The sequence below is a fragment of the Sceloporus occidentalis genome, unplaced genomic scaffold, assembly GCF_023333645.1.
Source record: "Sceloporus occidentalis isolate IW3139 unplaced genomic scaffold, rSceOcc1.0.p SCAF_70, whole genome shotgun sequence".
NCBI classification, from domain to species: Eukaryota; Metazoa; Chordata; class Lepidosauria; order Squamata; family Phrynosomatidae; genus Sceloporus; species Sceloporus occidentalis.
The window spans coordinates 5175081-5186336 of NW_028317050.1; positions in this window are offsets into that span (position 1 = coordinate 5175081).

The window sequence follows — 11256 nt, forward strand, 5'->3', positions numbered from 1 at the left end:
GTCCCTGCCTATGGAATTTGCTCCTAAGGTGTGTTCAAGCTCCCGTAAAGGTTAAGATAGTATACCTCTTGTGTTTTGCAGAGCTCCCTGGAACCCAAAAAATTATTGCACACTTTAGAGAAGAGGTATTCGGAGGTACATTTATTAAGAACTGAACCTTGAAGAAGATCTTCTAACTTTTCCCGGCGTATAGTGGCAGTACTGGCGGGCTTTGCTCTCTTCCCCCGGGACAAGCACTTCAAAAGATAAAGGGTTAAGCTCCGCCCCCCTTACCCTATAACCGCACTCACCGGCGACCACAAGCCAGTTCTTTTTTTGTCCCGCACGGATAGTCTCCGGTACGATCGGCACACGAGTTGTTGCCGACAAGGGGCGTTCCAGCAGTCCGTTTGCTTCCCGGGTGGAAGCTCGGCTGCTTCGTCTTCACCGCGTTTACAGATTGAATCTGTAGCGGTTTCTTAAGGACGTCCAGGGGAGGAGCATGTGCAGTACAGTGGAACACACGCCCGGGTGGCTATGCGTTCCACTGATGATCCGACGGTGCTACAACGCATGTGCGGCTCGGATCATCCGATTTTTGGCGCCAAATTTAAAATTTGGATGCCTATTTATACTGTGCAAACCTGTCCTGACACACACTCTTGTGGTCAGACAGGTTTCCATGTTGTCTAACCCCCCACACGTTTTTTGGTGATCCTTATCTATGGATACACCAAAATGTTAACCTCTTCGTCACCCGACAAGGAAAAAATGCCTCCTGCTCCTCCCAAAAAGGCTTCATGCAAGTCTAAATATTTAGCTTGCCTAGAGTGTAATACTCCTCTTCCAGACGGCTACAGGAGGAAGACGTGCCCGCAATGTTCAGCGGATATTACTTAGCCCAGAAGCTAAGAAAAAGGGTTTTCTCATTTTGCCTCAAATACTGGATTTTATGCAGAGTGAGTGGAAAAATCTGAGTAAATGAGCATTTATCTCGAAATACTTTAAACAACTTGGGGCTTTCAACAGTTGCCAGGAGAACAATCTGGCTTAGATCCTGGAATGCTGACTCTGCATCAAAATCTTCATTATGTGAGCTGCCATTTTAAAGAAAGAGAAGCTTTTCGGTTCTCCACTGGAAGAATTTTTGAAACAAATGTCTGACACTAAGAAAGCTCTTCCTCAAGATATCAAACCTAAGTGGAATCGTAGATATCCCTATAATAGGCAACGATATTCTAGACCATCGGATAAATCTTCCTTTCGGAAGCAAAATAAAGGATCCAGATTTTAATTTAAAACTACAAGACAAGAGAGGACGAGGAGATTCTGACAAAGTGGGAGGTCACCTTCAGATGTATCGGGAAACATGGTTCCACACTACCAGCAATCCATGGATACGTCAGATAATATCGGAAGGCTACACCGGTTCTGCCAGACCCCAAACGATTATTTCCTGATCTCCTAATACCCATCAAGGAAAAAGAATATGGCGCTAGGCATGGCAGCATCAAAACTCCCCAAACAGGGAGTGATAGAACAAATTCCGAAGAAACATCTATGTCGGGGAGTTTACTCTCGCTTGTTCCTGGTCCCGGAGCCAGATGGCTCCTTTCGTCCAGTTCTAGATCTGAAGTCTGTCAATCAATATATTCCATACCAACATTTTCGTATGGAAACCATCTCTTCAGTGATTCGCATAATTCACAAAGGAGATTTTATGGCTTCTCTAGACTTCCAGGATCTGCACGTGCTGATTGCGGAAAGATCAAGAAGATTTCTCAGATTTGCAATAAAAACAAAGGCTTAAATCACTTCCAATTCAGAGCACTACCTTTTGGCCTCTCAGCTGCCCCAAGGGTCTTCACCAAAATCCTCACTCCTTTGGCAGCGGAGCTGAGATTGAGAGGTATAGCTGTGGTTCCATATCTGGACGACTGGCTGATAAAAGCGTCATCTTCTGCCAAACTTTTAACAGATCTTCAGGAGACTATTGCTCTTATCAAAGACCACGGTTGGATTTTTAAACGTAGCCAAGTCAAACTTAATTCCGACTACAAAGATCCGGTTTCTGGGTTTTCTGGTAGACTCAGTGTCTCTACGTCTGTACCTTCCAGAGGACCAAGCCAAACGTATTCGGCGAAGCGTCACCCAGCTACAAACCTACCCCCTCTGCACCATCCGAAGGGCAATGAGCATCTTGGGATTACTGACATCCACCATTCCTGCGGTAGCCTGGGCGCAAGCGCGAATGAGACCTCTACAATGGTACATTCTATCCCACTGGTCCGGAAGAGACGAACACCTAGACACGAACGTTCTTATGTCTCAAGATGTACTTCAACACCTAGAGTGGTGGAAGGTCAAAAGAAACTTAACAAGCGGTCTATCGTTCCAGCCCAAGGAATGGCTTATAGCCACCACAGACGCGTCCAAAACCGGTTGGGGAGCGCATCTCCAGTTTTGCATAGCCCAAGGAAAGTGGTCAACACAGGAGGCACATCAATCCTCGAATTTCAGGGAGTTGAACGCAGTCTTCAAGGCTCTAGTATTCTTCAAACCGTGGATATCGAGCAAGCCGGTGAAGATTCAATCTGACAACGCCACTATAGCCTATATCAACAGACAGGGGGGTACGAGAGTATCCAGTCTTCAAAATGTATGCTCCAAAATTATGCTATGGGCACAAGGAAATCTGGAAGCGGTTTCGGCTGTCCATATCAGAGGTCAGAACAATATACTCGCAGACGACCTCAGCAGAAACAGATGCTCCCAGGCAGAATGGTCCCTACACCTGTCTGTTTTCCAAATGTTGGTTGCGAAAGTAGGCTTGCCACAAGTGGATCTCATGGCGACAAGATTAAATCAGAAAGTATCCCTTTTTGCCTCTCTATAGAAGATGGATTACCCCCTGTTTCTGGATGGTCTGGAGATCAAGTGGCGATATCTGATTCCTCGAGTGATACTCAAGACGGACAATTCGAGGGTGCTGGCGGTTCTCCGGTTCTGGCCAAACCGCAGTTGGTTTCCAGACCTTTGCCAACTTTCGATAGCTCATTGGGACCTTCCGTTATCTCCGGACATCTTGGAGAACAAGGGGATTCCTCTCCACACTCTTCAAATGTTCAAATTGACGGCTTGGCTGCTGCAAAGCTAATCCTGAAAGGTCAGGGTATAGACCCCGTCATGGCTAATCTCCTTTTAGGTTCAGTCAGACTTTCCACGGCAACAATTTATCTAAGAACCTGGAGGAAATCTCTGTCTCAAGACTTGCAGGCTTCACCTCCGTCCATTCCGGTCATTCTTCGCTTTTTGAATCAGGGATTTGAAGCAGGCCTCAAGGTTGCAACACTTAAAGGTCAGATTTCTGCTCTCAGCCATTTTTTACTCGCCGATTTAGCATCGGATCGTTTCATTCGAAGGTTTGTTAAAGCCGTCATGATTAAAAGACCTCCGGTTAGATTTTTTTTTTCCACCATAGGATCTCACCTTAGTTCTCAAAGCTCTGTGTTCTGCGCCATTTGAGCCTCTTCAAGAAGTCTCCCTCAAGTTCCTCTCCTTAAAAACGGCGTTTTTGGTAGCTATCACATCAGCACGGCGTATTGGGGAACTCCAGGCTCTCTCAGCCTCGGAAGATTTTCTCATTTTTTATCAGGACAAAGTGGTTCTATATCCCAGGCCATCCTTCCTTCCGAAGGTGCTGTCTCAAGCTAATATTGACCGGCCTATAGTCCTTCCAACATTTTACCCAAATCCTACGTCGTCACAAGAAAATGACTGGTGCTCTGTGGATGTTAAAAGAGCTCTTTCTGTTTATTTGCACCGTACTTCTACCTTTCGTTCATCTGATCATCTGTTTCTTAAGTTCCGTGGCAAGTCTGCAGGTCAAGCAGTGTCACAATCTACATTAGCCAGATGGCTCACGGACGCCATCCGTCTGGCAAATGAATCCTGTGGTATGGTTCGTCCATCCCAGATTAAGGCCCATTTCACGAGATCCGTCTGTTTCCTGGGCTTCCAGATCTTCAGTCTCTCCGGAAGAGATTTGTAAGGCAGCTACTTGGTCCTCCTGGAACACTTTCATTAGACATTACAGACTGGACATTTCCTCTGCCTCAGAAGCAGAGTTTAGGCGACAGGTTCTTCACACTGTTAATCGCTAACTCCCTCCCTTTTTGTTTTGGGGGATCTTGATATATCCCGCCGGTACTGCCACTATACGCCGGGAAAAACAGAAAACAGGGGGGCGGAGCTTAACCCTTTATCTTTTGAAGTGCTTGTCCCGGGGGAAGAGAGCAAAGCCCGCCGGTACTGCCACTATTCTGGGGAAAAGAGAATTTACGGAAAGTAAACATTTCTGTTTTCTCAATCTAAATGGAGCTGGAAAGGATCCTTCCTGTCTTCCTATGATAGTCTTCAACCCCTGCTCTAGCAGAATAGACTATTTTGGATCTAAGAGCTGGTTAGAGGACCATTCTTGGTACTTGTGCACAAGTCTCCTAAACAATAGACACGCTGACTACAACTATATGTACTCGCAGATACGAAAGCTAGTACATATGTACCCCCCTGTATTTCTTTGTAAGATCTGTCTCCAATACATGTGAGCCACTTGCCATTGCCTCTATGACATTGTGGGCTTTATGTAACATGGGTGCCAATGACCCACGTCCTAGCATCCTCCTTTGCTTGGTACTGTGCCTCCAGGAAGTGTTTCACAAATGGTCATCTGCCCTTCTTCAGGTAAAATACAGGACAATCATATTAAAATTAGCAACTTACAATTCAATTAACAAAAGAAGTGAAAAAGCAGGTGAATCATTGCCAAAGGTTAAGTAAACAATAGTGTTAAGCCATACCCTTTTAGCCTTAAACGGCAGATTTGCAAAAATGTTACTTGAAAATCCATCCACAATTTTTTACTGGATTAAGATGCCTTTCCCCATGGCATACATTTAATTTTTTATAAACAACTCAGTAGGCAAATAATTCATATTGCTCCTGAAACTAGGCAAACTTTTGTTTCGCATTTGTACACACCAACCAATGGCCACACAATCTTTTATTCTCCTACAGATGAAAACACTGCTTTGATTACATCTTGCACAACATAGCAAGCAATGTGGATGCTGGGAAATAGTGTCTGATGAATAGTGCCACATGTTCTGGGAAAAGCTGCAAAATGCAGCTTTATTTTTGACATGTGCTTTCATGTCTGGGTGTCTGACGTTCTAGTATTCTAGTACTTCCCTGGGAAGTCCATCTGGGAAAGATGCTGCCAACAATGGATTGCTGCGAAAGCAGGAACTAAGGACACCTATGCATTTTTTTTCCTTCTGCCTAAAGTCAAAAGTACCTACTTGGCACACATTACTCGTTATCGTACTTTAAACAAAAAAAAAAAAAACCCACCAATGCCACAAAGTGGGTGTTCCCTTCATTCTATGTGTCCTTTCAGTCTATAGTTCAGTACAGTAAATATAATTGCATAACAATATTCCTAATTGAGGAACCATACATTTTCAAAATTAATTTAACACAACAGACCTACTTCTAATTGACGATTAGCATTCTTTTTTTTTGTTTATTCCTCTGCACACTGTGACTTGTCTTTTACAAAGATAAGCAGAGGAGAATGATGTTAAACATGAAAAAGTAAAGCTAATTTGAAAACATTTTGTAACAAATGATTTCTTCCCCAATGTAAAACATCTTTGTCTACACGGTTATTCACAAAACAATTTATACCATTACAAATATTAAAATTATATTTGTACTACTAATCATTGTGTGCTACATGCAACACATTGAGAATTCTGTGCACACCTAAGCATGCTTAAATTGTTATTTAATGCAATCTCAAGTATAAATTATGAGAATTCCAGCACACATTGGATTGGGCATTTGTTGTAAGTGTACCAGCATTTTTATCGAGTGAATGAAAATTACTTGTACGCCATTCACGAATAAAACTGCAACTGCAGCCACCGCTACTTCCAGACAAGTGTGCTCTCATTAATTCTCTTCTGTCTCATTGACGAAAGATGAACTGTCCAAAGCATCTGGACAGACCATCTACTTCACCTTTGACATATGGAGCACCACTAGTGCCTTTCTTACACTGGCAACACGCTGTTGACAACACGCAGTTTTGAAGGACACCAACTAGGGACAGAGGGGAATCAGGGTTATATATCCTTTCTACTCCCTACTGAGCTTCTAGATGAGCATACCTGCTCACATTTTGGCAGCTCTTGGGAGGATGCTGTGGTGCAGTGGAGTGGACCACAGACAGACAGGCAGAGCTGTAGAAATGGGACTGGTGGTGACTGGGCAGCAAACATGGTGAAAGCCGTTAGAAATGGGGGATTGGGGTTTATAATGCATCTTCCCCAAAACTGTCTACCAGGAAGTATTTAGCCGCTCGAACTCCACCCTGGACATGATGGAGCGTATCCCGGAACGGTAGTGGGCTCTTCACTCCATGTCCTATGAGCAACGCATTGGGGTGTCCAGCCAGTTGGGCAGAGGGAAATGGACTTTGAGGCAGGTGGTGTGGTTCTGAAGCCATTCAGTGTTGTGACAGAGTTGAAATGATCACTTTCGGTCAGATCATCCCCTTCCTTACTCTGGAGAAAATTGGTCTTGTCTATATGGCTACAAAGATTTTTTTGTATGGTCCATGTTTCTAGTAGCTACATGAGAATTTTTTTATTTATTTTAATTTTACAACTCCAATGCCTGCACTCAATTGCATTAAGTATAATTGACTTCTGTAGTCGGTTAACCTGAATGGTTAGGGATGCATGCTCCTTTCTAGCAATAACCTCAGATACCACAAAAAAAGCTTGAGGGGCATTTGTTAAATTGTAGTCACAAGATTTGCAGAGGTGTGTGCTTAAACAGAACATCCGATTAGCATAATTACTAATGGGAACAATTGCACAACAGTTGTGTTTTTTGAGATGCAAAATTTATGAAATGGCCTTGGGCAAAAGTTAACTTTTTTCCTCTCCTCTCTTTCAGAAAACTTTTTCAAACTGTTAATGTTGCTTGGCCGACAATGTTTAATATCATAGTGAATGACGCAAAAGAAATAAAAGAGAAGCTGTGCAGTAAACGTGCTGAAAATCTTGCTAAAAATTATATTTCAAATTCTTCTGTGGGGATGACTACGTCTGTGCAGAGTCTTCATGATGGAATGGCAATGAAGCTAGCACTTTCACCAAATACACAAGTGCCAGATGTTGCAGCATTAACAGTTAAAGAGGAGTTAGATGACATTAAATTCTACTGTCACTCATCTGTGTCTAGAACAGAACTAAAGTGTAGTCTCTGTCCTGACACATTCCAGTATATCTCTGAACTGATGCTCCATGAACAAATCCATAATGCCGCTAATCCTGTGGAATGCCAACTTTGTGGCAGACAGTTCCAGAGCACATCCAGCTTGAAAGATCATTATAATATACATACAGGTGAACGTCCTTACAGGTGTGAGTTGTGTGCTAAAGCCTTTACTCAGTCTTCCTCTCTTTTAACTCATAAACGCACTCACACAATGGAAAAGTCCTATAAATGTGAATTTTGTGCACGACTCTTTAAAGATGCTTCAAATTTTATAAAGCACAGGAGGCTTCATGGTCAGGGCGGACAAGTCCAGGGAAGAAACCAGATCTTACCGGAAAAACCCTATGGGTGCTCATATTGTGAAAAGTCCTTCAAGCGCACTTCAGATTTGAAAGACCATGAACGTGTCCACACTGGTGAGAGACCATACCGTTGTAGGATATGTCAGAAGTGTTTCACTCAGTCTTCTGTATTGACTGGTCATATGCGTATTCACACAGGAGAGAGGCCCTTTCATTGCGATATTTGTGGCAAAACATTTAACAACTCTTCTAATTTTAAGAAGCATCAGCGTACACACTCAGTGCGGGATATGTTGGCAAAGGTCTCGCGTAATGGCAGCTTTTCACATCACAAGCAGCCCCTACGAAGCAAGAATGGTACAAGAAGATTAAAGGGTATCAATAGTGTTTTTTGCAATAAAGGTGTGCGTTTAAATCTTCCTCAGGCAGTGATAATGAATGAACAACACAACAAAAAAACACTTCAGAAAATGTCTTCTCAGGGAATTTGCAACCGTTCCACTATGAATGGTATCCCACAAGCAAGCTTTGGCGGTAATAGTGTTTCCAAGGAAAACAAAAAACTCTCTGGAGAAGAAAATGATAAAATAGGGTCTCTTGTACTTGATACTACTGTGACAACTGATATGTGTTTAGAAAGCCAAATTATCGTGCCTGAAGCCAAAATATGTGCGCATAAGGATAATTTAGAGAACCGCTTTAATCTAAAATCACTCGAGTCTCGGCAGGATCCATTTGAAAGCACTCATTTACACGGAGGTCTACGTGATAGCAAAAAGCAGGGAAATGAATCATATATGCATATAGTTGAAGATGACTTTGCCAATGGTGCACTTACTGAGTTTCAGATTCCAAATTCAAATGTAGCTCAAAGTGATATACAGACAAAATGTGATATTGATTATGGTATAGAAACAGTTCACCCTGGCGAACTGGCTTTGTATAAAATGCAAAATGGCCATGAAACTGAATTTGATGACATTTGTAGTGGAAAGGATCTAGCAGATTCTGAGAATGTTGCTGAGGACAGGACCAAGCAATGCTGTAATCCTAGCACAATTGACAAACTTAATGACCTGTGTGACCCAGAATTCCTTGAAATCGAAGCAAAACCTTATATTTGTTTTGTGTGTCTAAAACGTTTTAAAAGGGCTACTGATCTAAAAGAGCATTTACGGGTTCATACAGGTGAAAGACCATTTGTCTGCAAAATATGTGGCAAAGGATTCACACAGTCATCTGCCCTTTCTAGTCATCAACGAATTCATACTGGTGAGAAACCTTTCCAATGTGAGGTATGTTTCAAGAGGTTCAACAACTCTTCCAACTTCTCCAAACATAAACGGGTACACACAGGAGAACGTCCACATAATTGCCCCTTATGTGGTAAGAGCTTTCAGGAAAAGCGCAGGGTAAAGCGGCACTTGAAAGCAGTTCACCAAATTCAAGAGTGAGAAGTACACTTTATTGTATTTTTAATATAACAAGGATAGATCCAGAAAAGGAAATGTTATGGTAGTCAGTATGTTTTAAAAATAGCGTAGGGAACAAGTATCAATGTTCCATCGTATTTGTGATAGTCTATTCAACAAAAAAGTGTGTCAGTCTTTCCTGTGTATATTTAACATGGTTACATTTCCAATAAGGTCTAAAACTTATATACTTTTAACAGAAGGGTGTATGGATTGAACTTGTGTGCTCCACACTGCCTAGGTTGAATAAGCGTGAAATTATCAATTGTGTTTTTATCATAACTCGCTTACTTTTTTGTCAACAAAAAAACCACAAAGTGAAGGAGTGCTCTGTCAATTGGGACTGGCACTCTATAAGAAGTTGGTGCAGTACTTAAATATACATATACATATATTCAAGGGTTATGACAAAACGAGAGTTGACAGACTAAGACAAACCGATAAATTAGGTGGAGAGAGCCCTGCTTGTGAGCTTACATTCTTGAGGACTTTAACCCTCCTTAATTTGTCAAGCCCTGTGGAACTGCTAATATGTGTTTAAAAAAATGAAGTCCTATTTGTATTTAAATTATATAGTTTGTGGATATACTAAACTTGATCAAAATCGAATTAAATCTTTAGAGTGTGAGATAGCATTGTCATGGAAGTCTTAGACATAGAAACATAGAAAGTGACAGCAGATAAGAACCATGCAGTCTGCCCAACGTCTACATTCCTGAAATTAAGCTTAGCCTTATGCCTGTCCCATGCTTGCTTAAACACCTTCACTGTATTAACATCTACCACTTCTGCCGGAATACTATTCCATGCATCCACTAAAATAATATTTCCTGATACTTTTAAACATTTCCCCTCTAGCTAAAGACTACGTCCTCTTGTTTAAATAGTCTCTTCCTTTATCGTGTTGATTCCCTTTATGTATGTAAATGTTTCTATATATATGTTAAGATTCTCTGAACTTTCTCCAACATATCTATATCCTTCTGGAAATAATAGTCTACAATACTGTGAGGTCTCACCAGTGCTCTGCACAACGGCATAAGCACTTACCTCTTTCTACTGCTAATACCTCTCCTTATACAACCAAGCATTCTGCTATCGTTTCCTGCTGCTCTGCTGCATTGTCTACCTACCTTTAAATCCTCTGAAATTATTACCTCTAAATCCCTTTCCTGACACACATTGTATACTCTGCCCTTGGGGTTTTATGCCCTAGGTGCATTACTTTGTATTTATCCACATTAAATGTCAGTTGCCACAGCTCTGACCAGTTTTCCTAAATCATTTGCTATTTGGCTTATCCCTCCAGGAACATCAACCCTGTTGCAAACTTTTGTGTCATCAGCAAATAGACATAACTTGCCATCAATATCGCAAATAAAAAATATTAAGGAGAATGGGTCCAAGTACAGATCCCTGAGGTACCTCACTGGTAACAAGACCTTGCTCATTGACTACAACACTCTGTTATCTGCCACTCAGCCACTGCCTAATCCATTCAACAACATTGGGATCTAAACTCAGATATTGCAGTTTATAGCAGTCTTCTATGTGGGACAGTGTCAAAAGCCTTGCTGAAATCTAGAATTGCAATGTCTACTGCACCACCTTGATCAATTATTTCAGCCACCCAATAAAAAAACAAACAATAAAATTAGTTTGGCATGATCTTCCTGAGGTAAACCCATGTTGTTTTTGATCTTGAAACTCATTTGACTTAAGATGTTCAACAATCCTATTCTTTAACATAGGTTCCATTAATTTCCCCACTACAGATATAAGACTTACTGGCCTGTAGTTGCCCGACTTCCCCCTATTGTTTTTTTGTGAATGGGCAGAAAATTTGCTAATTTCCAATCCTCTGGGACTACTTCCATTATTTCTTTAACAAATCAATAACGGTTTTGCTAGTACACCACCAAGCTATTTTAACAACTTGGGGTTTATCCCATCTGTCTCCTTCGACTTGCTTGTCTTTATCTTAGACAACTGAAGTAGAACCTCTGCCTCGATAAACTCACATGTATCAAATGACTTAGTCTTTTTTTCCTAACTGAGGTGCCTTTCCTTAATTTTCATCTGTAAACACTGAACAGAAATATTAATTGAAGCAGTCAGCTAGACCTTTAACCTCTTCTACATACCCTCCTTTT